Source organism: Lampetra planeri, chromosome 2, assembly GCF_965212315.1.
Source record: "Lampetra planeri chromosome 2, kcLamPlan1.2.h2, whole genome shotgun sequence".
Lineage (NCBI taxonomy): Eukaryota > Metazoa > Chordata > Hyperoartia > Petromyzontiformes > Petromyzontidae > Lampetra > Lampetra planeri.
Window position 1 is genome coordinate 8,470,108 of NC_136108.1, and position 23,329 is coordinate 8,493,436.

General features: G+C 51.2%; 1 protein-coding gene across 2 annotated transcripts in view; it reads right to left on the reverse strand.

The window, feature by feature from the left end:
- The window catches only part of LOC144726716 (gap junction gamma-1 protein-like), a 44,249-nt gene that overhangs the window by 14,913 nt on the left and 6,007 nt on the right, over positions 1-23,329 (reverse strand). Inside the window, exon 1 of one of the 2 annotated variants that reach the window (XM_078605552.1) lies at positions 18,207-18,474. The exons of the other annotated variant lie outside the window; for it this stretch is intronic. The gene's annotated coding sequence lies outside the window, so the exon portion shown is untranslated. Of the gene's footprint in view, positions 1-18,206; positions 18,475-23,329 lie in introns of those variants that run through there. 2 annotated transcript variants of the gene reach the window in all.

Sequence of the window (23,329 nt, forward strand, 5' to 3'; positions counted from 1 at the left end):
GTAGCCAGTTATCCAAATAGTTTCGGTGGCAACAGCCCGCAGGAGCGCAGTCAACAAGCTACCAGGAAACTCGAGTTGTAGGTTCTTTTTATCGGAGTGAGAATTACAATTCGTTTCGCCCTCTGTTGGAATACCGTGTTGTTGTTGTTGTTTTTTTCTCTAAAAATATTTATACGGATAATATATATACAGTAGGGGTCAATGGGTGAGTGGTATATTGAGTCAGTGAGTGAATGAGTCACTGGGTGAGTGGTATATTGAGTCAGTGAGTGAATGAGTCACTGGGTGAGTGGTATAATGAGTCAGTGAGTGAATGAGTCACTGGGTGAGTGGTATATTGAGTCAGTGAGTGAAGGAGTCACTGGGTGAGTGGTATATTGAGTCAGTGAGTGAGGGAATCACTGGGTGAGTGGTATAATGAGTCCGTGAGTGAAGGAGTCAATGGGTGAGTGGAATATTGAGTCAGTGAGTGAATGAGTCCATGGGTGAGTGGTATATTGAGTCAGTGAGTGAGGGAATCACTGGGTGAGTGGTATATTGAGTCAGTGAGTGAATGAGTCACTGGGTGAGTGGTATAATGAGTCCCTGAGTGAAGGAGTCAATGGGTGAGTGGTATATTGAGTCAGTGAGTGAATGAGTCAATGGGTGAGTGGTATATTGAGTCAGTGGGTGAATGAGTCAATGGGTGAGTGGTATATTGAGTCAGTGAGTGAATGAGTCACTGGGTGAGTGGTATAATGAGTCCGTGAGTGAAGGAGTCAATGGGTGAGTGGAATATTGAGTCAGTGAGTGAATGAGTCACTGGGTGAGTGGTATATTGAGTCAGTGAGTGAGGGAATCACTGGGTGAGTGGTATATTGAGTCAGTGAGTGAATGAGTCACTGGGTGAGTGGTATAATGAGTCCCTGAGTGAAGGAGTCAATGGGTGAGTGGTATATTGAGTCAGTGAGTGAATGAGTCAATGGGTGAGTGGTATATTGAGTCAGTGGGTGAATGAGTCAATGGGTGAGTGGTATATTGAGTCAGTGAGTGAATGAGTCAATGGGTGAGTGGTATATTGAGTCAGTGAATGAATGAGTCAATGGGTGAGTGGTATATTGAGTCAGTGAGTGAAGGAGTCAATGGGTGAGTGGTATATTGAGTCAGTGAGTGAATGAGTCAATGGGTGAGTGGTATATTGAGTCAGTGAGTGAAGGAGTCAATGGGTGAGTGGTATATTGAGTCAGTGAGTGAATGAGTCAATGGGTGAGTGGCATATTGAGTCAGTGAATGAATGAGTCAATGGGTGAGTGGTATATTGAGTCAGTGAGTGAAGGAGTCAATGGGTGAGTGGTATATTGAGTCAGTGAGTGAAGGAGTCAATGGGTGAGTGGTATATTGAGTCAGTGAGTGAATGAGTCAATGGGTGAGTGGTATATTGAGTCAGTGAGTGAGGCAATTACTGAGTGAGTGGTATAATGAGTCCGTGAGTGAAGGAGTCAATGTGTAAGTGTAGGAGTGAATGAGTGAGCGTCCCACAGCGTCGCGGGGAAGGGGAGGGAGGAAGCAGAGAAGATGAAGAAGGCAGAGAGAGAAAGAGAGTGGGGGGTAGAGGGGCGCGCATCTGTGAATGATTAGTGGGTGGTGGGGTGGGGGGTCGGATGGCGATGCCGCCTTCCCCACAAGCGACTCGCCTCCCGATCGCCACCGACTCCCCCGACTGCCAGCCGCGTTACCACGGCACACGGACACTGGCTACTCGCGGGCGCCGGGCGCGAGGCGAGTCCTGGCTGGGGCACGAGGTGCCACGTACCGGGCAGCCACGAGGAACTGGGTAGGGAGGGGAACGCACCCGGGAGTGGGACGTGCCCCGCGGAGATGGAGCGATCAAATCGGCTCGGGCGAGCGCGTGCGCCCAGGTGGATTGTTCGCACCGCGGGAGCTTGAGAGCAGGCGGCGTCTTGGGGAGGCCTTCGTCCAGCAGTGGATAGACCATGGCTGATAACGACGGTACTACATATGTAGCTACTACATATGTAGTACATATGTAGCAAGAGGCGCTACATATGTAGTAGCTGCACATGTAGCAAGAGGAGCTACATATGTAGTAGCTACGGGCCCCGCACTTTCAAGGGCCCCGCGCTAAATGCTTTCAAGCCATCAACTCCGGTTCAGTGATTCTGCACTTGCTCTATTACTGTAGTACTATACTGCCTTCGACTTTTATGAACGACTGGGTGTTTAAGGTTAGCGATTTGTCGTATTATCTGGCTGGATGAAAAAACACAATTACTTTACTATGCAAGTAAAAAACAAATGTGTTTAAAAATTTTTTTTTTTTTTAGGGCCCCTTTATAACATATGCTATAGGCCCCACACTAGCTTCACCCGGCACTATATTAAGCTACGCGACTGACACATCCCGCAAAGGGGGATACTCGCACCCCCGTCCCTGATCCTACTCTGGAATCTCCCAGAGCTCCCCACGACACTGAATAAAGTGTCAAGGCGGTGTGGGAGTGTGGAGGGGGGGGTTACATCAGAGTCACGTGGTATCCGAATGGGATATCATGCCCTATCCGAGCGCAACAGCGCGATTGTTACGACATAAATAATAACACCGATCGATTTACCCGAGAAAGCCTCATTGATTCTCAAGACTAATTTGCAGGAGGGGCCGCCATGTGCGGTCAATTCCATCAACGCGCGTTTGGCTTCCTGTGAGTTCGGAAACCGGAGGAGCCGGATACAACTACATCCCGCCCATACGAGGATTAACACTCGAAGGTCTGCGCAGACAGATCAGAGCATCCATTGCTGTACAATCATCTCACGGGCCACCTCGCAGCCACAGCTGACAATGCCTGGTGCGGCATTACCGGGTATGTATGCAGAACTTATTTCCCAACAAACTGAAACACACACAGTATTTTTCGATTTAAAGCTTTCGTGACTGCAGGGATTCATATTCTTGGTTCTTTCGGTAAAGTCACGTAGAAGGGAACTAATAAAATAATAAAAATATCAAACTATAAAAATTCTTATTGTTTTATATTAATATTACTTTATTATTTCCCTTCTACGTGACTTTACCGAAAGAACCAAGAATACACACAAAGTAGTTCTACCATCCTGCGAGAGATCGGGCGCAATCGGGAGAGTTTGGACGGAGGCCAACATTTTGGCTGTCAATTTTTGTTTTTTTTAAAGCGGCCACGTGTCGCGCGTGCCGGGCACGCGCAGGGGTCACGTGGCCCGGCACGCCAAATTGCTAAATTGTTCAGGGGGCTGGTGCGGCGGCTCGCCCATGCGATTATCGTGTTTGGGAGAGGCGAGTGCTGATAGAACAAGGAGAGATTTATACGTTTCCCAAACCCGCTAAGCTGCGAGGTGACCGGGAGAAGACAGTACAGCAAGTGGGTCCAGTGCACGCGTTTGTATGGCGGAGGCACGAGCTTTGTCCCCTCGTATGGGGGATGGGGTTTCCCCGGGTATTGCGGGTTCCTTTCGCAAACGGCAAAAAAATAACTAAAGCCCTTTGCCAGTACACTGCTGGATGAAGGCCTCTTCCACACGCCGTGTCGGTCATGGGGTTGTTTGACCACTTGTCACCAACCCGCAGTGATCAGCGTGTGGCTGATATGTTTATATTTTTAACACAAATTCCTGCGGAGGGAGCTGGTAGGAACGTTGGGTTGCTCGGTCAATGGCCAGGGTCAATGGCGGCGTGGTGTATTCCACAAATATGCCCGACTGTGAGGGCGGGCACAAGCCGGCGTGAGTAGGTTAAACGTTGAGTTTTATAAGGGCACCACGGGGTGACCAGCTCCTCCCCACCCAGCCCCACCCCTTCCACCCCCCACCCAGCCCCTCCCCACCCTCCCCACCCAGCCCCTCCCCACCCTCCCCACCCAGCCCCTCCCCACCCTCTCCACCCAGCCCCACCCCTCCCATTTTTTGATGCACGACGGACGGACACAATAATCCCCTGTGGACTGGTGTAACCAGGAGGTTCCTACCAATATAATAAGATTGCAAAAGGGAAAATGTGTGCACGGAGACTCGTATAGATCCATAGACTGACACTCGGGCTAACACAGATAGCGACAGACTTGCCCATAGACCCATAGATCGACCAAAATAGATCCATAGACTCGCACAAAAACCCATCGATTCGCACACAGATGCATAAACGTACAAAGACCCCCATATACTTACATAAACATCAATGAACTCGCGTAAAGATCCACAGGCTTAGACAGTCCCATACACATACGGAGAGCCGTCTACCTACATTAGAGATCTACACACGAAATCTACACACTTGCAGAGAGGCCAAAGACGTATACACAGAAGCACGTACTTCATAGAATCCCACGGATATGCATACCATCCACGCAGCGAGAACGCACGCGGTATTTGCGCCGTTACGTAACATTGCAGTGATATTTTTTTTTATTTGTTGTCGCAAAAAAAAGTTTCCTTTGAAAGTATTTTATCGCCAATCTTGGCCCCACAAACCCCTCCCCAAAAAAAAACTGTGCAGATCCGGCCACCGGTGTTGGTGAGCCGTACTATACATCTCGCGCAGAATGGTTTATGGGATTTGTAGTATTCTGTCCGAACGTGAGCGGTGCTTAAAACGGGGACGCGTGGACACAGCGAGGAAGATCCGCGGCTTCCCATCGCGACTTGCAGCGCAGTGCTGTCAAGACAAAGATCGCCCCCCCCCCTATTGCCTGAAAATAATGTTGGAGCAAGTGCTGTTAGCGCCCCTGAAGGCCGACACGACACACGAGGGGAAGGGGGGTGGGGGTTGGCCAAGCACCACGCCCTGCCTCGTGTATCCCCAATCGCAATATGTACATGCCGCAACAGGTACTCATTTGAGGCTAAGTCGACCTAGGAGGGGCCCAAAATATCGGTTCAATAATCATCATCGGTGTTGGCCGTGAGTAGCGCGCCAATCACTGCGCGACCGCTCCCCACAAGCACACCAGAGAACTGGAGGTAAACACGCGATCACTCGGTCTCCATTTACAAGCACGAGAAGTGACGCCACTCACATGGACCTTATGGCGGGACCCCGGCTCTCGCATAAACCGCGTTGCGACGTCATTGTACATCGGTTGAAGGCGAACGATACGGTAATCTATTCCTCTCGACGAGCTCTACACGATGCGCTAATCAAAGTTTTGTTAATGACTACGGCAACGACGGGTGCTTGGTGAACAACGAGAGGATTGATTAATGTGCGCGGTGGGACGGAGTCGCCAAAAATAAACGAATTAATTACGATTTTGAATTCCGTTTATTCGGGACCCCGGGGTCCCGCCACGAGATTCATATGAAGGGATGGGTGAGCACTATGACTATTACTTGGCAATGACAATTATATGTATGGATGAATAAATCATGATCAGTGAGACATTCTTGATGAATTTGGATGATGATGATGATGATGATGGAGCAAAATAATGTGTAATAAGTAATGACGATTGATTGTGAGAATTGGTAATTATTGATGCCCATCTCCACGTGGCCAGTGCCACCGGCTCGCATTTCCACCAACAAGGGGAGGCGGGGATGGGGGGGAGAGGGAATGGGGGGGGAGAGGGGATGGGGGGATGGGGGGGGATAAGGGATGGGGGGGGAGAGGGGATGGGGGGGAGAGGGGATGGGGGGAGAGGGGATGGGGGGGAGAGGGGATGGGGGGGGGAGATGGGGGGGGGGAGATGGGGGGGGGATCTCCCAGGCTTTGTTGCTTCATTTGGCCGTTGGCGTCAAGACGTGAATCTGGCCCAACGTGTTTATAGAGGCGACTCTGTCTTTATTGAGAGAGGGCGGTCGTGCCTCCACAGCCATAATCCGCGCGATGACATTTGGAAGTTAAAAAAAGAGCTGAGCGAGGTCGCTCAGAGAAGCTGCGGCAGCGAGGCGGAGTTGTTGTTTAGAAAGACAAAGGCGGTTGCGTTAAACCTCAGAGCTCAGTGACTTCCCAGAGCGACTGTCAGGCTAAGGCAGAACGACTGTCAGGTGGGCGGACGGGCGGGACTGTAGGACTGGCAGACGAGACAGCTTTGAGATAGGAGATAGAAATAGAGACATGCCAAGTGCAAGACAAACAGGCAGAGGGAAAGTGTGCCAGAGTAACTGGAAGATTACAAAGGGGAGAGAGAGAGAGAGAAAGGGAGGGACAACGTGGCAGACAATAAAACAGTTTGCAAGATAAAAAAAAGTTAGATAACAAGTCATGAGACAGTCGTAAGAACAGACAGACCGACACTAATTACAAAGACAGATACAGATAATTCCCAAGACATATTGACAGGACATTGGATGACAGCCAGACAGGAAGACAGCCCTTTTTTGCCACGTGTAAACATTTTAGATAAATTATTCTTTGGTTCTTTCGGTTAAGTCACCTCTAAAAATAAAATAATAAATTAAAATAATAGCGACGTTTCGATTGCAACACAAGCGATCATCATCAGGCATAAAAGAAATAGCAATAAAAATCTAACTAGAAAACTATAGACAGACATAAGCAGACAGACATCACAAGGACACACAGAGAGAGGACACATATCGGCACAGAGAGAGGGGTCGTTTCTGTGACGGTCCCTTAAATATAGAGAGGGGGGGCGGGGACGGAGAGAGGGAGGGGGCAGAGAAAATTAGCCCCCTCCCTCTCTCCGTCCCCGCCCCTGCCCCCCCTCTCTATATTTAAGGGACCGTCACAGAAACGACCCCTCTCTCTGTGCCGATATGTGTCCTCTCTCTGTGTGTCCTTGTGATGTCTGTCTGCTTATGTCTGTCTATAGTTTTCTAGTTAGATTTTTATTGCTATTTCGTTTATGCCCGATGATGATTGCTTGTGTTGCAATCGAAACGGTACTATTATTTTAATTTATTATTTTATTTTTAGACGTGACTTAACCGAAAGAACCAAAGAATAATTCCTGCAGTCACGAAAGCTCCAAATTAAGATTTTAGATAAAGACACACACACACGGGCAGAGATATAAAAACGGAGACACGGGCGACAGAGAAACAGACACAGACAGATACGCAGAGAGAGAAAGAAACGAGAGAAGCGCCCATTGCCAAGCTCAGCATTCTATCATCCGTCGTGCAAATCCCGTTGCTTACTGCCGCATCTCCTCCACACCACACAACTTACATATAGAGTAGTCATAAAGCTCTGATGCGGATTATCATGGGGCAAAATAAATAAATGCATACATACATAAATGGGTATTCCATCCACCTCTACATAAAAAGCGAAATGTAAAAATGTTGAGTACATGAGCCCCTGTTGTCTTCGCAGACAAACGTTATTGAGCAGCATTCTGGCTCTCATCAACAGTCAGGCGCTACGTACGAATGCTGCTGCGCTGCCAGATGTTACTGGCACGGGGACCTCTTTACGACGGGGGCCCTGTTCAGTGCGCTATTGGGGAGAAATAGCGCACGGTATGGATTTATTTACGTTTATGTCTATTCGTGAATTAATTATAAATATAATGTTCACGATTATGTTGGAGCGACCGACAGAGAAACAGCCACAGACATTGCCTATGTTGAACTTCTTGTGCACCGAACGTAGCCAACCGTGCGAATCGGAGATAATACTCCACGAGAGATTGCAGCCTTGAGTCAGTCCGCCGTGCAATGAAGGCCCTGGCCGTGCCGGTTACGAGGGTAGTGTGAGCATGCTTCTTCACGCTGGTCGGTGCGGTATGGTGAAAGTTGGGTGGGTGGGGGGGGAATTGAACTCGCTCAATCCAAACTCGACGAGATGGCGAGATGCCGTAGCGCACTATTCGAAGCGCCATTACATCACCGTGACATTACGGAGATAGAAACGTAATCAAAGATAACAAATTACCGAGACGCCAGAAACACTGACAAATTGTCAACAGATGGTGGTCGAGTTTCAACAATAAAATGTCTCTTCGATCGCGAGTAGCAGCGTGATGACAGCAGCTCGAGGGGGGGGGGGCATCCCTCCCCTCGGGCCCTCCAGAACTCCCCCTCTCCTCCTCCTCCTCCACCGGACCCTGGCCTCAAATGTCTGTGAAGTTCTAATCGAAAACGACAGCGGAATTTCCTACTTGAGGAGACATCGGACGACCAGACGCTCGCTCGGGGAGCGGCAGATCCCAAACACGTGTATGTGCGCGTGTGTGTGCGTGCGCGCGTGCGCGTGTGTGTATGTGTGTGTGTGCGTGTGTGCGCGCGTGTGTGCGTGCGTGCGCGTGTGTGTATGTGTGTGTGCGTGTGTGTGCGCGTGTGTGTGTGTAGTGGTGAGCGGTGGTGTAGCAGTTAGCGCGCTGCGCTACAAACCTGGCGACCCGGGTTCGATTCCTGTTCAGGGCCAACACCCAGTGACGGTTATCTGAACCGGTCCTGGGCCTCCCCTAGGTCGCCTCAGCTTCAAATGATGACCTGGTTCGATGTGTGAGCATCTCTACTAGAAAGACAAAGGGGGCCGGCGTGGTGCTGACCACCCACCCTTTCGCGTGCCGTGCCGGCCTCCATTAGGTGCTCGATAATAGCACTTGCCCCAACAGGCTGTGAAGGCTACACGGGGGGATCTTTATCTTTGTGTGTGTAAATATTAAAGTGTGTGCGTGAGTACGCGTAATTACGTATGGATCTGTGCGTGCGCGTGTATGAGTGGTGCAGAGGAATTACAGCGGAATGGAGAGAGGTGGGGGGGAAGAGCGGGGATGGACAGAGATGGAGGGTCTTCTTAGGTTTTTTCGGTAAAGTCAGTGACTTTACCGAAAAAACCTAAGAAGATGATGATTCCTTGCAGTCACGAAAGCTTCAAATCTAGAAGAGATGGAGGGGTGGAGGGATGAAAGTGCAGTCAGGCAGGAAGAGAGAGTGATGGCAGGAGGGAGTGGAGCGAGGGAGAGAGGGACGGACTTCAGGGGAACGAGAGGGAGGCAGGGAGAGGATTGATCGCGGGGGCAGATGGAGGAGAGTCCACACATTTGCTTAAAACAGATGCGCAAGAGAGACACCAGCTGACATCACGACCAGCTGTTTATTTGTCAACTTTAAATTACGCATCGAGCAGTACGGTGTTGGTGTTGTTTGTAAACGCAATGCAATGCCGATTCACGTATCAATATACATGTTCTAAATGCGACGGCACCTCCAGATGCTTTATAGAAACCGGGCACATTCATTTTTATAAGAGAGAGAGAGAAGAGAGGCATTCAGTCAGATGTCGAGGTGAAGAGCGTTCCAGACCTTGGCGGGCAGCAGAGGAGAATGAGCGAAGGTTGTCTGGGTGGCTTCGACGAAACTTGTCACGTCACTGGCACACGCAGTCGCGTGAACGAATCTCGTCGCGCCTGCTGATCGTCACATCGTCCAGCTGACGAGAACTCAGCCTTGCCACGTGCGTGAGGAATGTCCCCACGTGTTCCATCGCGAGCGTCGTTGCTGAAATTGATGCCCGCGAGCATCTTAGCGCAACGGTACGAATTCCACACCCCCCCCCCACGCCCCCCCCCCACGCCCCCCCACACCCCCCCATGCCCCCCCACACCCCCCCCCCATGCCCCCCCCCCACGCCCGAAGACACGCACACAAGAGAAGCCGTGAGCGCGCGTGTCGACCTGCTCGCTGTGACTGCCGCGACATCTCAAGCTCGACACTATGAGACCTCCTTTACCAGTGGCAAAATATAGTGATAGGTTTTTACCCTTTCAACTGGTACAAAAACTGACACCTTTATACAAGGCATCATGTTTGCAATAACCACAACACAAGCAGTCAAAATGCAAACAAAAATAAACAACTCTGATGATGCACTGTCCTTGAAGTTGATTGGTCCACACCCGAGGCAGCTTTTCTTAGAGCCTAGTCTCCATTGGTGTTGGACCAAATGACGCCAAAAGGCGTACAACTCAAAAACAGCGCACTATCAGAGTATTGAGAGCTCGGGGTAAGCATGTACACTATGAGACATCTCCTTTACCAGTGGCAAAATATAGTGATAGGTTTTTACCCTTTCAACTGGTACAAAAACTGACACCTTTATACAAGGCATCATGTTTGCAATAACCACAACACAAGCAGTTAAAATGCAAACAAAAAGAAACAACTCCCGTGCCCGACCACGACACGAGAGCACGCACGCGCCGCTGAACAGGCGGCGAGCGACGCGCAGAAATTCCGTGAATTAACACACGGGGCGGGGGGGGGTTACAAACTGGGATTGGCTCACGATTAGAAATCTGCGGGTGCCGTGAGGTCACGACGGGATCGGCGGGTGTCATGGGGATGGAGGGGCAGGATGGAGAAGGGGGTTTGGGCTCTGGGGCGAAACAAATTATAATCAGAAAGAAAGATGTCCCCGTGTAGCATTGACAGACTGTTGGGGGCAAGTGTTGTTAGAAAGCGCCGGGTATTCATTTGAGGCGAGTCGGCCATGGACCGGTTCAGATATTCGTCACCGATGTTGGGCGTGAGCGGGAATCGAACTCGGGTCGGAGGGTTTAGTAGCGCAAGCACGCTAACCTCTACGCGACTTTTAGTAATTTTTAATTTTATTTTTTACCTACGTGACTTTACCGAAAAAACCTAAGCGTATGAATCCTTGCAGTCACGAAAGCTTCAAATCTAGAATCTACACGACCTCTCCCCACGAATAAAAAAATAACCGCGGACATCGCCAGTAGCATTTATTTGACACGTCCTGCTGATGAGACTCAATATAGGAAGTCGAAACCGGTGCAGGGTTTGGCTATTTAAATAAATTCTACCGTTGGGATACAACCACATGTCTGTTTCAATGCTTCACCTGCCAGTTGGAACATCAACGCATAATGCTATAATCACCCAGGAATGTCTGTCCTTAACGCTCGTGACGTCACTCCACATCGACCAACCCCCCGAATTAATATTCATGAGCAGGTGACGTCCTCCAAACAGACACCCCCCCCCCCATTATTATTACCTACGATAATGAGCCAAGAATGTCTCTGTGCAACGCTCGTGACGTCACTCCACGTCGACCAGCCCCCCTCATTAATAATCTTTGACAGGTGACGTCCTCTAAATGGACACCCCCCCCCCCGTCCATTAATAATCATTAGCGGGTGACGCCACTCCACATGAGGGGGCCGAGGCGCCTCCTCCCCCCTCAGCGTCAACTTCCAACCCTCACTACAAAGGCAGAACCCTCACGTCACTCGATCTCCGCTATTGAGACATCAAAGTAAAAAGGACGTCATGATGAACAAGGGATTATAACATTAAAATGCAATAGGTCTGTGTCACCGCGGTCTTACAAATTGCACACGAATGGATGCAATGGATATCACGTCGCGGTCTGCTTTCCGCTTGCACGTTTCAGATGTACTGCAATACACTCGTCCTTGAACGGGCAAAGGGCTAGTTTTAATTATCACTGCAAGACCATACACGCAACAACAACAACAACAAAAACCCTAATTATTTTTTACACAGCGCTGTTCATGCAAATTTCATTTCACAGTCGCTGATAAACCACAGACAAGCTGGAAGACTGCTAAGTGGTGAACCAATGCCGAAAATTGCTCTGCAGTTCTCTATATATTAAGATGTTTTCAGCCAATTTCTGATTGGTTATACATGTGTGATGATGAAACCGAGGCCCCCGGAGATACCCCACGCAATGCGAGGGGACAACGCTCTATCCCATACAGAAGGGACGGATGGCATCGGCCCCACCGCTTTGCTCTATCGCATTCCGCTGGCGAGCCAGGCTTAGAGCACCTCGATGCCCACGGGAAGGGCGTCTCGCAACATTTTGTCCGACCCACCAACCCTCGCGGCCTCCCCAGTGATGGGTTACAAGCCACGTGCAGAGCCACCGACTGACCGCCCGACACCAGCGCGTTGAGTTATGGGCGCTTCCGTCAGGACGTGACCCAAAAAAAACACGACGACAACCTCCGACGATCTTTGTCATTGCCTCCCCAGGAAAGCGGCGACCCGAGTTCGATTCCCGCTCACGGCCAACATCAGTGACGAATATCTGAACCGGTTCTGGGACTCCCCCCTCCCCCCCAGGCCGACTCAGCCTCAAATGATAACTTGGTGCGGTGTGTTAACATCGCCACTAGGGGCACAAAGGCGGCCGGGCGTGGTGTTGGCCTCCCCCTCCTCCTTGTGTGACGTGCCAGCCTTCATAGGTTGCTCTCTGAAAGCAGTTGCCCAAACAGTCGATTGAAGGCTATACGGGGGAACGTTGTCTTTGTCTCCGTGTGCGCACGCGAGTGCATGTGTGTGTGTGTGCTAAATTACGTCTTTCGGGGTGCGTGTGTGCATGAATTTGTATGGGCGTGTGTATACGTGTCTGCTACCCTGGTGTCTGTGATTGTGTGTGTTCTGCTGTTTGTGCGCGTGTATGTCGAGGTGTGTGTGTGTGCACGCGCATGCGCGTGTGTGTACGTGAATGCATGTGTCTGTGCGCGTGTGTGTACACCGAGGTGTGCGCGCGTGTGTGTGTGTGGACGTCACGTGAAAGGAAATTCACACTTAGAAAAAAAACATTTTCCTTCGCACAGGTCGCTCTTCGCACAATGCAGCTGCTTTGTCCCGGCGTCCGAACAAAAGCAACAGCTGTTTTTATTCCGTAGAATTGTTTACTGCTTTTGGTTATCAGAGATTTATCTTTATTGTTATTATTGTTGTTTTAAATAAAAAAAAACACGGACAGAGACTTCGCGAGGCGAGCACAAAGACCAGACTGAGAGTAATAACAAGATTTAGTTGTGTATATATTTGTTTAAACCACGACATCGCAGTACCAGCGAGGGGAGACGGGGAAGGAGGCTGGAGCGGCTGGGGAGGTTCGTGGAAGCAGAGGCCGGGACTCGAGAATTGTTGGCAACAAGGACCCACCCCCCCGCCCCCCCCCAGTGGGTTGGAGCTGAACAAAGCATCGATAAAATAAACTCGATGGCATTTCAATGCGAGTGGATGCGTAACGATTTTAATGGGGTGTAAGGGCAAGCAAGCTTGGACATGAGTCACGGACCGTGGCGGGGAAATACAGAAAACCTGGATGCGATGGGTGTGGGGCATGCGTGTTACGGGGCAGAGGAGTATGGGGTAAGCTACGAGTCGCTTCGAACTAGAACGTGGAAACAATGTGTGGTAGGAGGAAGAGGAGGTGGGGTACGACGGGTGCCTAGGATGGAGGTTGGGGCGGGTGGCTTGCCGAGACGGGAACCAACGGGACGGGTACCCAGAGTTGGGCGATTCAAGGGGGAGGACAGAAATCCAGACAGTGGCTCTTGTCAGGGCGGGGTGTCGACTTTACAGAAACGTAAGGAATCTGGCAGAAGGAAGGAAGCGATGGCGAGGCGTGGTGGCATTTAACGGCATTGGCTGTGATGATCTCTTGACCTTAGCCTATTTAACAAGGGCGGTAGGGATAATCACCGCGATGCATGGGGTGCGCTAACAGGAAAATCCACGTCACAAGGAATTCCTTTTGTCTGTGTAAAGCAGCCAGTTAGTCACAGTACTTGGGGAATGGTGGCCACCAGGAAACTGTTTCAATCCAAATAAGCGGATTTAGTGTTCCCCATGTGTTCGCGGAAACCCAGTGAGACTGACTCTAATTATAGGTCAAGTATGATGTAATTATTTGTACTAATAAATATATCAAATCCACTGCTGCATGAAAGCCTCTCCATGCAGTGTGGTCAGGTCGCTTGTGACAACGATCTGCATAGCTCAGTGGGCCTTACCTGGTAAAATAAAAGTAGTTTTCTCATGGGGGGGTTACGTGACTATACTTCACCACGCTGGTCGGTACGGCTTGATGATGGCTGGGGGTGGAGGAGGGGCGAGGGGTGCAGGATCCGTTCAAACATTTTCAAGCCACGGATGTTAGCCGTGGCCAGGAATAGAATTTAGGCCGGCCGTCGGATGCACGCCACTAACCACTGCGTCACCGCTCCAGATACAATTCAAGCAGAGAGACTACCTTCTTTGTTTAAAATAAGGCGATAGCCGCTCCAGATACAAGTCAAGCAGAGAGACTACCTTCTTTGTTTAAAACAAGGCGATAGCCCGTGCAGGGAACGGATCAGGCACGCATCTGAACGAACGTTTACTCGTTTGTGTCAGATGTTTGGCGTGCAGACGTCTCAATTACCAACGCCGCGCCAACTGGCGCCCAGGTGGATTGGATGTTTTCCAAATTTGCTAAAGTTGCCCTCAAATTACTCAATTGGGGGGGGGTGGGGAACGCGTAGCAACATCGCCGCCCTACTGCGAAACACAGCAGGAGCCTCCTCCTGAAAAAAGAATTGACAGCCAGCGAGGTTTTCTCGTGCAAATAAGTGACAACAACAACGACAACAATTCGGCAATATACGTAACTATGCCCATGTGTTCCCCGTTTCTTCAACATGTGATTCTGACCGTCAATAATGCACAGCGGTATAGGTGTGGGGGGGACGGGGGGCGTACGTGGATGGGGGGTGGAGGGCATGGGAGAAGGGGGGGGCTAGAATGGAAAGAGTTTTTAGTTTTCACACCTGCCCTGCCCGACATTCCCTGAAATCTGGGCCTTCCAATATTCCAGTGACCCTTCGCGCGGCCCGCTGCTTCGTCTCTGCCAATCTTTCCACTGCCATGTTAATCAAATCGCCTGCACGCATCACACGCGCATGATGATTGGTGAACACGGAGAGCCGCGCGGTCACGGCGCTGCCAGGAATGCTTCTTTTGTTGGAGGGGGGGGGGCGTAGTGGGATGGGAGGGGAGCCACGATGAAACGATGCCGATTCAGAAGTTTATCTAGAGGCCACCTGGGCAATCCACTGCTAGATGAAGGATGAGGACCTCTTGGAAGGCAGGGTTGTCGAGGGCAGGTTCAGATATCCCCCACCACCAATGTTGGTCGTGGCCGGCAAGCGAACTCAGGTTTGCAGAGTTTTTTGCGCAGAAAGCAAGCCGCGCCACCGCTGCCCCGTCCCTCCCCCCTCCACACCACACCACTGATTCCGAAGTTAACAATTGCAACAAACATAAATGAACGTGATTTGAAGCTTTCGTGACTGCAGGAATCACTCTTTGGTTCTTTCGGTAAAGTCACGTAGAAAAAAAAAACCCAAGAATAAATGAACGTGTCCAAAATCGGCGGGTGCTTTAAAGTGGATGATGGAAATCCCACATTGCCGGGGTAAGACCACGTGGCACCCGGTTTCCTCGCCGCCGGCTACCGTCTCCCGGCAGATAGAATCACTTGGGCGCATTCCACCGGGCAGACAAATGAATGCCTCTATGCCTGTGAGCGGTAAATCATCATCATCGTCATCGTCGAGGAGCGTGTTCTCCTACAGCGATTCCACGTTCCCTTGCCAGGGCTCTCAGAAACTCTTGGATTCTTTCAAACTTGGGGTGACTTCTATTCGTATCCTCGTTTGCACAATGAAAGACGGACAGACGGAGAGACCTCAGAGGCAGGCAGAGAGACAGCAAGGCCAGAGGGCAGATAGACGGATGGATAGACAGAGGGGTTAACAAAACAAAGTGTATTCATCTGCCGCTGTGGTGACAATGTGATTACATTCAGACGTTAATTGTTGGCATCGGCAGATGACCAATCATCCCAAAGGATAGAGAGTACAGCGGGTAGGCGAATAGACAGATGGACGAAGAGACGGACAGAGATACAGATGGAATCATATACACGGACAGACATAGCGATGGCTGGTCGGACCAATTGACTTGCGTGTCTCAGCAGGCGAGTTCGATTCCCGCTCACGGCCAATACCAGTGACGATTATCTGAACCGGGCATCAAATGAGTACATGTTGCGGTGTGAAAACATCAGCAGAGTGCAGGGGCACGTGCTGTTAGCGGGCACCTATGAAGACCGACACGACACACGATGGGGTGCGTGGCAAGCACCACACCCGGCCGCCTTTATCTCCCGAGTGGCGATGTTTACACACCGCACCAGGTACTCATTTGAGGCTGAGTCGACCTAAACCACACACATGCAATACACTCGCGCAACGCGAACAATGACACCTGTATTTTCCGGAAAGCAAGCCTCCACGAGTGTTGAAAAGTATTATTCTGTAGAGCCCTGCAATCGGATCGTTGGCCATATCCTTTTTTTAAATAAATAATAATACTAATGTCCATCTCGCTTCGTGCGGGAGGACACCGCACGAAGCGAGAGGAAGAACCTCACCACGCGTACGTGGAGGGTTTTCGCTCGTGGTCCCGCAACGCAGGTGGGGACCTCGCGAATCCGACTTGCTGTACTGCCATCTCCTGACCACCAACCATTCCCTCCAAACCGCTTTAACCATAGGCGTGTGGCACCACACCCTGGCAAAGCGAGTCGAATGCAGGCGCAGCAGTGATTGCGGCGTGAAGCTCACGGGCTTCGTCGCTATCGTGTCCAGGCACGAGCACTTCGCCCCACATCTAAATCCATTCCTTCCCCCCCACCGACCACTCCCAACCGCAAACATCTCCCCTGCTCGAACGAGTAATGTGGGCGGCGGCGCGGACCCAAACCTGCGCGAGTGAAAACTTTCACTTTCCCATGACGGGGACAGTCTATCCACACAACACGGCGACTGATGCCCTCTTGACAATGTAGTACGGATATGTCGTTTGTTTGTTTATCGACCGCGGAGATATGATGATGGTGATGATGGTGATGACGAGTCGAGTTGAACAATGACCGGGATTGAAAAATTGGTAACTTTTCCACCGTCGATTGGCATAAGCCCCGTGCTGCCCACAGCGGCAACTGGGCACCATTGGATCGCAGTGACAGTCTCCAGCAGCGCAATTCGTTCCATTTCTCTATCGGGATTCAGTGACACGCTTCAACGGGAGGCGAATTTCCTAACTCACAGCTGACCAGGAATCACCCCTCTCTAAGCGTTGATGAACGCTTCCAGATTTCTATTGAGAAGGAAAAAAACATCTTTAAGTTGGCCCGTGTCCCAATGATCAAATATCCAAGCTGTAATTTGTGATCCAAATGAGAAAAATAAATCGAAAATTTCCCCCCCTTCTGATCATAAGCTCCGTGCTCGACTGCTATTGTGTTCCAAATTCATTTCGGCCCCTTCCATAACAGAGAATTACAATCTCCATCATCTATGTGCATTACATAAGCGGTACACACACACAGAGGCACACACACAGAGACAGACACACAAAGACACGTTCACACAGAGACACACACACACAGACACACACACACAGAGACACACACACACAGAGACACACACACAGACACACACACACAGAGACACACAAAGACACGTTCACACAGAGACACACACAGAGACACACACATACAGAGACACACACAGAGACACACACACAGAGACACACACAGAGACACGTTCACACAGAGACACACACACACAGACACACACAGAGACACACACACAGAGAGACACACACAGAGAAACACACACAGAGAGAGACACACACACAGAGACACACAGATACATTCACACGCATGCGCACAAAGGAATACCGGCAAACCGAGTTCGACTCCCGGCCACGGCTTCGTCAGTGGCGGCGGATATCTCCGCCAGTGCTGCCCTCACCACCCCCCACCGCCTCGCACCAACACGCATTGACCAGCGTGGTGAAGTATGGCGAAACAACCCTCATCACCAACAAGGTAGAGGGAAGAGGCCTTTACCCAGCGGCGGATTGATGAAGGGTTGTAAATGATGCTTAAACCGCTCACCCGGTACTCGCACGCGCACCCACGTGATGCCGTGCACTCCACGTTCACTCCGAGTCAACCTTCAGATGACACTCAGCAACGAGTCATCCGCAGCAAATCAATTTGAAACCTCGAAAGAATACAAAGTCGAATATAACTGTCAATATTAATCACCTAATGTATAGCCTCAATGTCAATCCGCTGCTTGATGAAGGCCTCCCTCCCCCCCCCGCGCCGTGCCGGTCGTTTGACCATACTTCACCACGCTGGGCAGTGCGAGTGAGTAAAGCTGGGAGAGAAAAGAGGCTGGGGGGCGTTGGGCCGCCAGTACCGGTTCAGATATCGCTCGCCGCCGCTACCGTCATCGAATTCGGGCGGCCGGGGTTTTTCAGATCGCCGTGCGCAGTTTGACCGATGCCCCCCGCCCCCACCACCACCCCACGCTCCCCACGGTCACAACGCAGCGAGGATGAGCAAGCGGCAGTACCTCGCGAGGTGACGGGGGGACGACAAGGCGAGACGGGCCGAGTTGGAGGCGAAGCTGTCGTGGACCCGTGGGCGCAAACTCGGCCCTTCTCGCCGTCCTTCTTATGCCGCGGACTCAACTCGGAGCGACTCGAAGAGATTCCCTGGCGTTCACTGCGAGCACTCAACCACCCCAGCCGCGCTCTCTCCCACTCTCTCGCCCTCTCTCGAAAACCGAGCGCAGCTCCAGTAAAGTATTAAGCCCAGCCCAGTCCAACACACCACAGGAAATTACACCGAGAGATGCAGACGGGCGGAGTCAGTGGAGGTGGGGGGGGTAGAGGAATGGGAGTTAGCTAAGAAGTTTTGAAGAGAGGCTGGCTGAGTAAGTTTCTGGCTGGCTGGGTAATATTCTGGCTCGCTAGGTGGGTGGGGTGGGTGGTTGAGTGGGCGGGAGGAGAGGTGACTGGCTGGGTGACTTGACGATCTGGTTAGATGGCTGGCTCAACCGAGCGGCTCGCTTTGGTGGCTGGATTCTTTTGCGAGCTGGATGGCCGGGCAGATGCTTGGCGAGATGGAGTGACTGGTGGAGAGTGACTAGCTGGCCGAACGACTGGATAGGTGGTTGGCTAAGTGGGCGATTGGCTATATGACTCGCTGGGTGGCGGATTTGGCAACTGCGTGGCTAGCTGGATTGCTGCGTGGCTGAGTGGCTGGCTAGCTAGCTGGGTGACTGGCCTGTTGACTGCATGACATTTGAGCACTCATCATGACACTTCAGCTTTAAAAGCCACCACTTGTTCGGGGACGAGACGAAACGCAGAGCGCGGCCAAGCGGAGATGTCTGGGTCGGTCTCGCCTGCCAAGTAGATTTAAAGAGAAAACGCTCTTAATAATAATAATTAAAATGTCCGTGCACAGACTCGCTCGCTGGGACGGGCGAAAAACTCGGCTGCTTGTGGCCGAATGGCCCCGAGACCTAATTAGAGTTGAGCTTGGTTGGTGCTTGGACGGGTAACTACCGGGCCCTGCCGGGTGTTGTTGGCGTGGATTTAGTAAGTGTACCCCTCTGGAGCACCACGCCCCTCGAACGCTTGATGCGGTTTTTTTTCCTTTTTTTCCACGGACTCTGATTTCCGCCGACATGAAGCCAAACGCCCAGGAATACAATTGTTCGCACACGCCAACGTGGGGCCATGCTAAAGATGAGCCCCGAGGCTCGGCGAGGCTTTCGTGGGTAATTACCTCGGCATTACTATGGTGGCCACGACCGGCTCCCCTCTGCCATCACGCCCAATCCCGTCGATGACATCACAGCTCGCCATCGCTTTCTTCCTTCTGCTAGATCCCTTCAGCCGTTGCAAAGTTGACACCTGACCCACGAAGGCTGCTCGCATGACGTCCGTCGTCTGGCTTTAAGTCTACCTCTGGTTACTCAATTTATGCATCTTTCAAGGACCTCTTCCACATTATCGTCACCACCGTGAGTATTAGGACTTCCCCTTAGTCGCCGACCTTCCGAGTGCCAGTTCAATGCCCGCCTCGGGCCCATCAACCAATGGACCTTACGAGTAAGAGGGAGCGGTGGCGCAGTGGTTAGCGCACTGTGGTACAATCCCACCAACGCGAGGTTGATTTCCGTCAGCGAAGAGTGAGATCTGAACAGGTCGTTGTCCCCTCCTCACGATTTCACAAACCTGCATTGACCAAAACGGTGGTGTCCTTAAACAGCCACCATGACCAACATGATCTTCATCCACAGCAATGGATTGACAATCATCATCATCATCAGCAGCAGCAGCAGGTTTGGTCTATCCACTGCTGGATGAAGGCCGCAACATCTTCACTATGCCTCGTGACCTTGCCATGTCACAATCTCACCACTGCACGGCGTCTCTCCGCGCTATCTCCACGATGGTCGTCGTTTAGGGCACGTTCCCTTCATCACGCGGCTGCTGCTGTCGCCATTCTACAATGCGTGATGTCCACCAGCCACGATTCCCTTCTTAGCAATTGTCCTGCCCAAGTCCGCTTTTACATTTGTACTTTAATCCACGAGTTTTTTTGTTGTTGTTCGTTTTTTTGTTTGTTTCTCATCGTAATTCCCAGCCTGCACCGAGCTTACCATGCTTCTTCCTTGTGCACTCCTCGGTTTTTGGTTTGTTCCAGATTCTTTGCGAGCGTCCTCCGGTGTTCGCGGCCCGCTTGTAATCACGGCGAGGCAACACGCCCTTGGCTGGTATCGCCCCATCTTGGGAGAGTTTTGTTTGTTGATTCTATCCCCAAGTTAAGACGAAACGTGCATTGGACACCTACGGGGTGTCCCTCCCATGCATCGTGATGATGATGATGATTAGGTTCATTTTTCCACAAGCACTTGAATGGACTCTCGCACATTTGTTTTTGGGTCGTAAAATGTTATTATTTATATAAAACTGTTCACTTTGAGAAAACGATTGCGAAGTAGAACTCATATACAGTATAACACAATGATAAAGATCCCCGGTATTGCCTGAAGAGACTGTTGTGGCAAGTGCTGTTAACGAGCACATATGAAGGTCGGCACGGCACACGAGCGGGTGAGTGGCCAACACCACGCCTGGCCGCCTTTGTCTCTTTCGTGGAGATGTTTACTCCACACCGCACCAGCTACTCACTGGAGACTGAGTCGACCTAGGGGCGAGGCCCATGACCGTTTCAGATAATCGTAGCTGGCGTTGGCCGTGAGCTGGAATCGAACTCGGGTCGCCGGGATCGTAGCGCGGCGCGCTCACTGCCACCCTGCCACTCTCACAGCTTGGTGGTGGCGCGTGACGTCCCTCTCTCCTCTGCCTGTAACAATAATAATAATAATGTACAACCTTGTGCCAATCCACTGCTAAATGAAGGCCTCTCCCCTGCGCCGTGTCGGTCCTGAGGGGGGTTGTTTGACCATACTTCAACCACGTTGTTCAGTGCAGGGAGGTGGTGTGAAGTGGGGGGGGGGGCAGAGTGCAGGAGCGGTTCAGATATATCTATTCACCAATATAGTATTGATTGCACCGCGAGAGATGGCTACAGATTGGAGAGGCATTCATCCAGCAGTGGATTGGCCATGGCTGGTGGGTGGTATTGCGATTGCGTGTCACACCGGCAACTCTGTTTGTTTGGCCGGTGGTATAGGAACATCTCCTTGAGTTACGGGTTTCTACTTTTGCTTCCAAACGCAGTATAAAAATAAATTAAACGATTTATGGGGACGATTATTAAGTCAACGCTTTATTTATTGGTCTGGATTGTTGTACGGTTATGACAAGCGCAGCGGTCTGAACGTTCCTGTGCTGTTGCAAACAAAGGGACCACACAGCATCCCAACGACATCACATCCGTCTGTTTGCAAGTTTCACTTTTCACCCGAGTTTTTTTTTCTTTCTGCAAACATTTCTAACCAACGAGACAAAAGTCCCTCATCTCGACCGGCTTTCCCAGAGCCAGTGGTAGAAAGTCCACGTTTCTAGACCGAAGCCCTCCCCCCCGTATGTCCATCGGAAAACTGTTATCGAGCGTCCCAGATAGTCGGGCAGCTTCGCCACGTGGTGCCTTCACCTACGGCACCCGGACGAATCAACTTACTTCGATTTCATTATGAACGTATTTAACTGACCAGGTAAGGCCCACTGAGCGAATTTGTTTTGTTTTCAGTAGAGACCGAGCCAATAATTATTGCTCGGCGAAGTGGCCGTCGTCTGAAAATGTAAAGCAGCCAGAAAGTCGAAAACGCACGTTTCTAAAATGTGAAGGTAGAACCCGGAGAGACCCGGAGCTAAAAACCACGCGACCGCGGGGAGAAAAATACGCAAACTCCAAACACACAGCAGCATGCGTCGGGGTCGGGATCGAACCCACGAACTCCCGCATACCAGGCGAGGGAGATGACATCTCGCTGCTGCTGCTGTTGATTATGCTGATTATGCTGATTATGCTGATTATGCTGATTATGCTGCTTATGCTGATTATGCTGATTATGCTGATTATGTTGATTATGCTGATTATGCAGCATGCGTCGGGGTCGGGATCGAACCCACGAACTCCCGCATACCAGACGAGGGAGATGACATCTCGCTGCTGCTGCTGTTGATTATGCTGCTTATGCTGATTATGCTGATTATGCTGATTATGCTGCTTATGCTGATCATGCTGATTATGCTGATTATGCTGATTATGCGGCGCAGTAAATCACGATTGGCGCTTCTGCTCCTCGTGGTTACTGATGGTGCGGCTGCCGTGGATGATGATGCTGATGATGCTGATGATGATGATGACGATTCCGATATCGACCATAAACAACGATGACGACAGTGACCACGACGGCTACTCCACGGGTCGAGCTGCATCCGGGCACCGTTTATAAACAAAACACGCAGCCGCCGTTCATTGCCAAGTTGCGCTTACGTCACCACGGCGCTTGTGCCAGGCTAGGTGCACTTCAAGATCACTCGCAGGAGACGCGCTTATCCCAGGCAACGCTTGAATGTTTTTCACGCAAAAAAAAACAAACAACTTCACGAGAATTATCGTCTCTAGGAACACAGCGGAGTGAATTGTCTTAGATGCGTGAACAGGAGGCAGCATTGACGAGGTGAGTCCATTCAGTGACGAGGTGGGTTCAGTGAGGAGGTGGGCCCATTGGGATGTCTGACCAATGACGTTAACGAGCGTTTCACCTTCACGCAGAAGGACACCGGAGCCGAGTAGGAACCCCACTACCACCACCGCCGCAACCACCGCCACCACCACCGCCACCACCACCACCGCCACCACCGCCACCGCCACCGCCGCCACCGCCACGCACTGCCACCATCACCACCATCACCGCCACCACCACCACCGCCACCGCCACCGCCACCACCACCACCGCCACCCCCACCACCGCCACCACCGCCGCCACAGGCCGTGGCGGAGTAGCGCAGTTGGTAGCGCCCTCGCTTCCCATGCCTAAGGTCGCGGGATCGATCCCCGCGTCCTCCACAGGCGAATATATTTTTAGATCCTTTAAATTAAGTTCGCTGCCACGCATATAAAGGATTTATAGTGAAAAACTTTGTTTTTACGGGTTATACTTATTAAATCTTCCACCGCTGATTCGACTCGCGACCTCTGCACCGC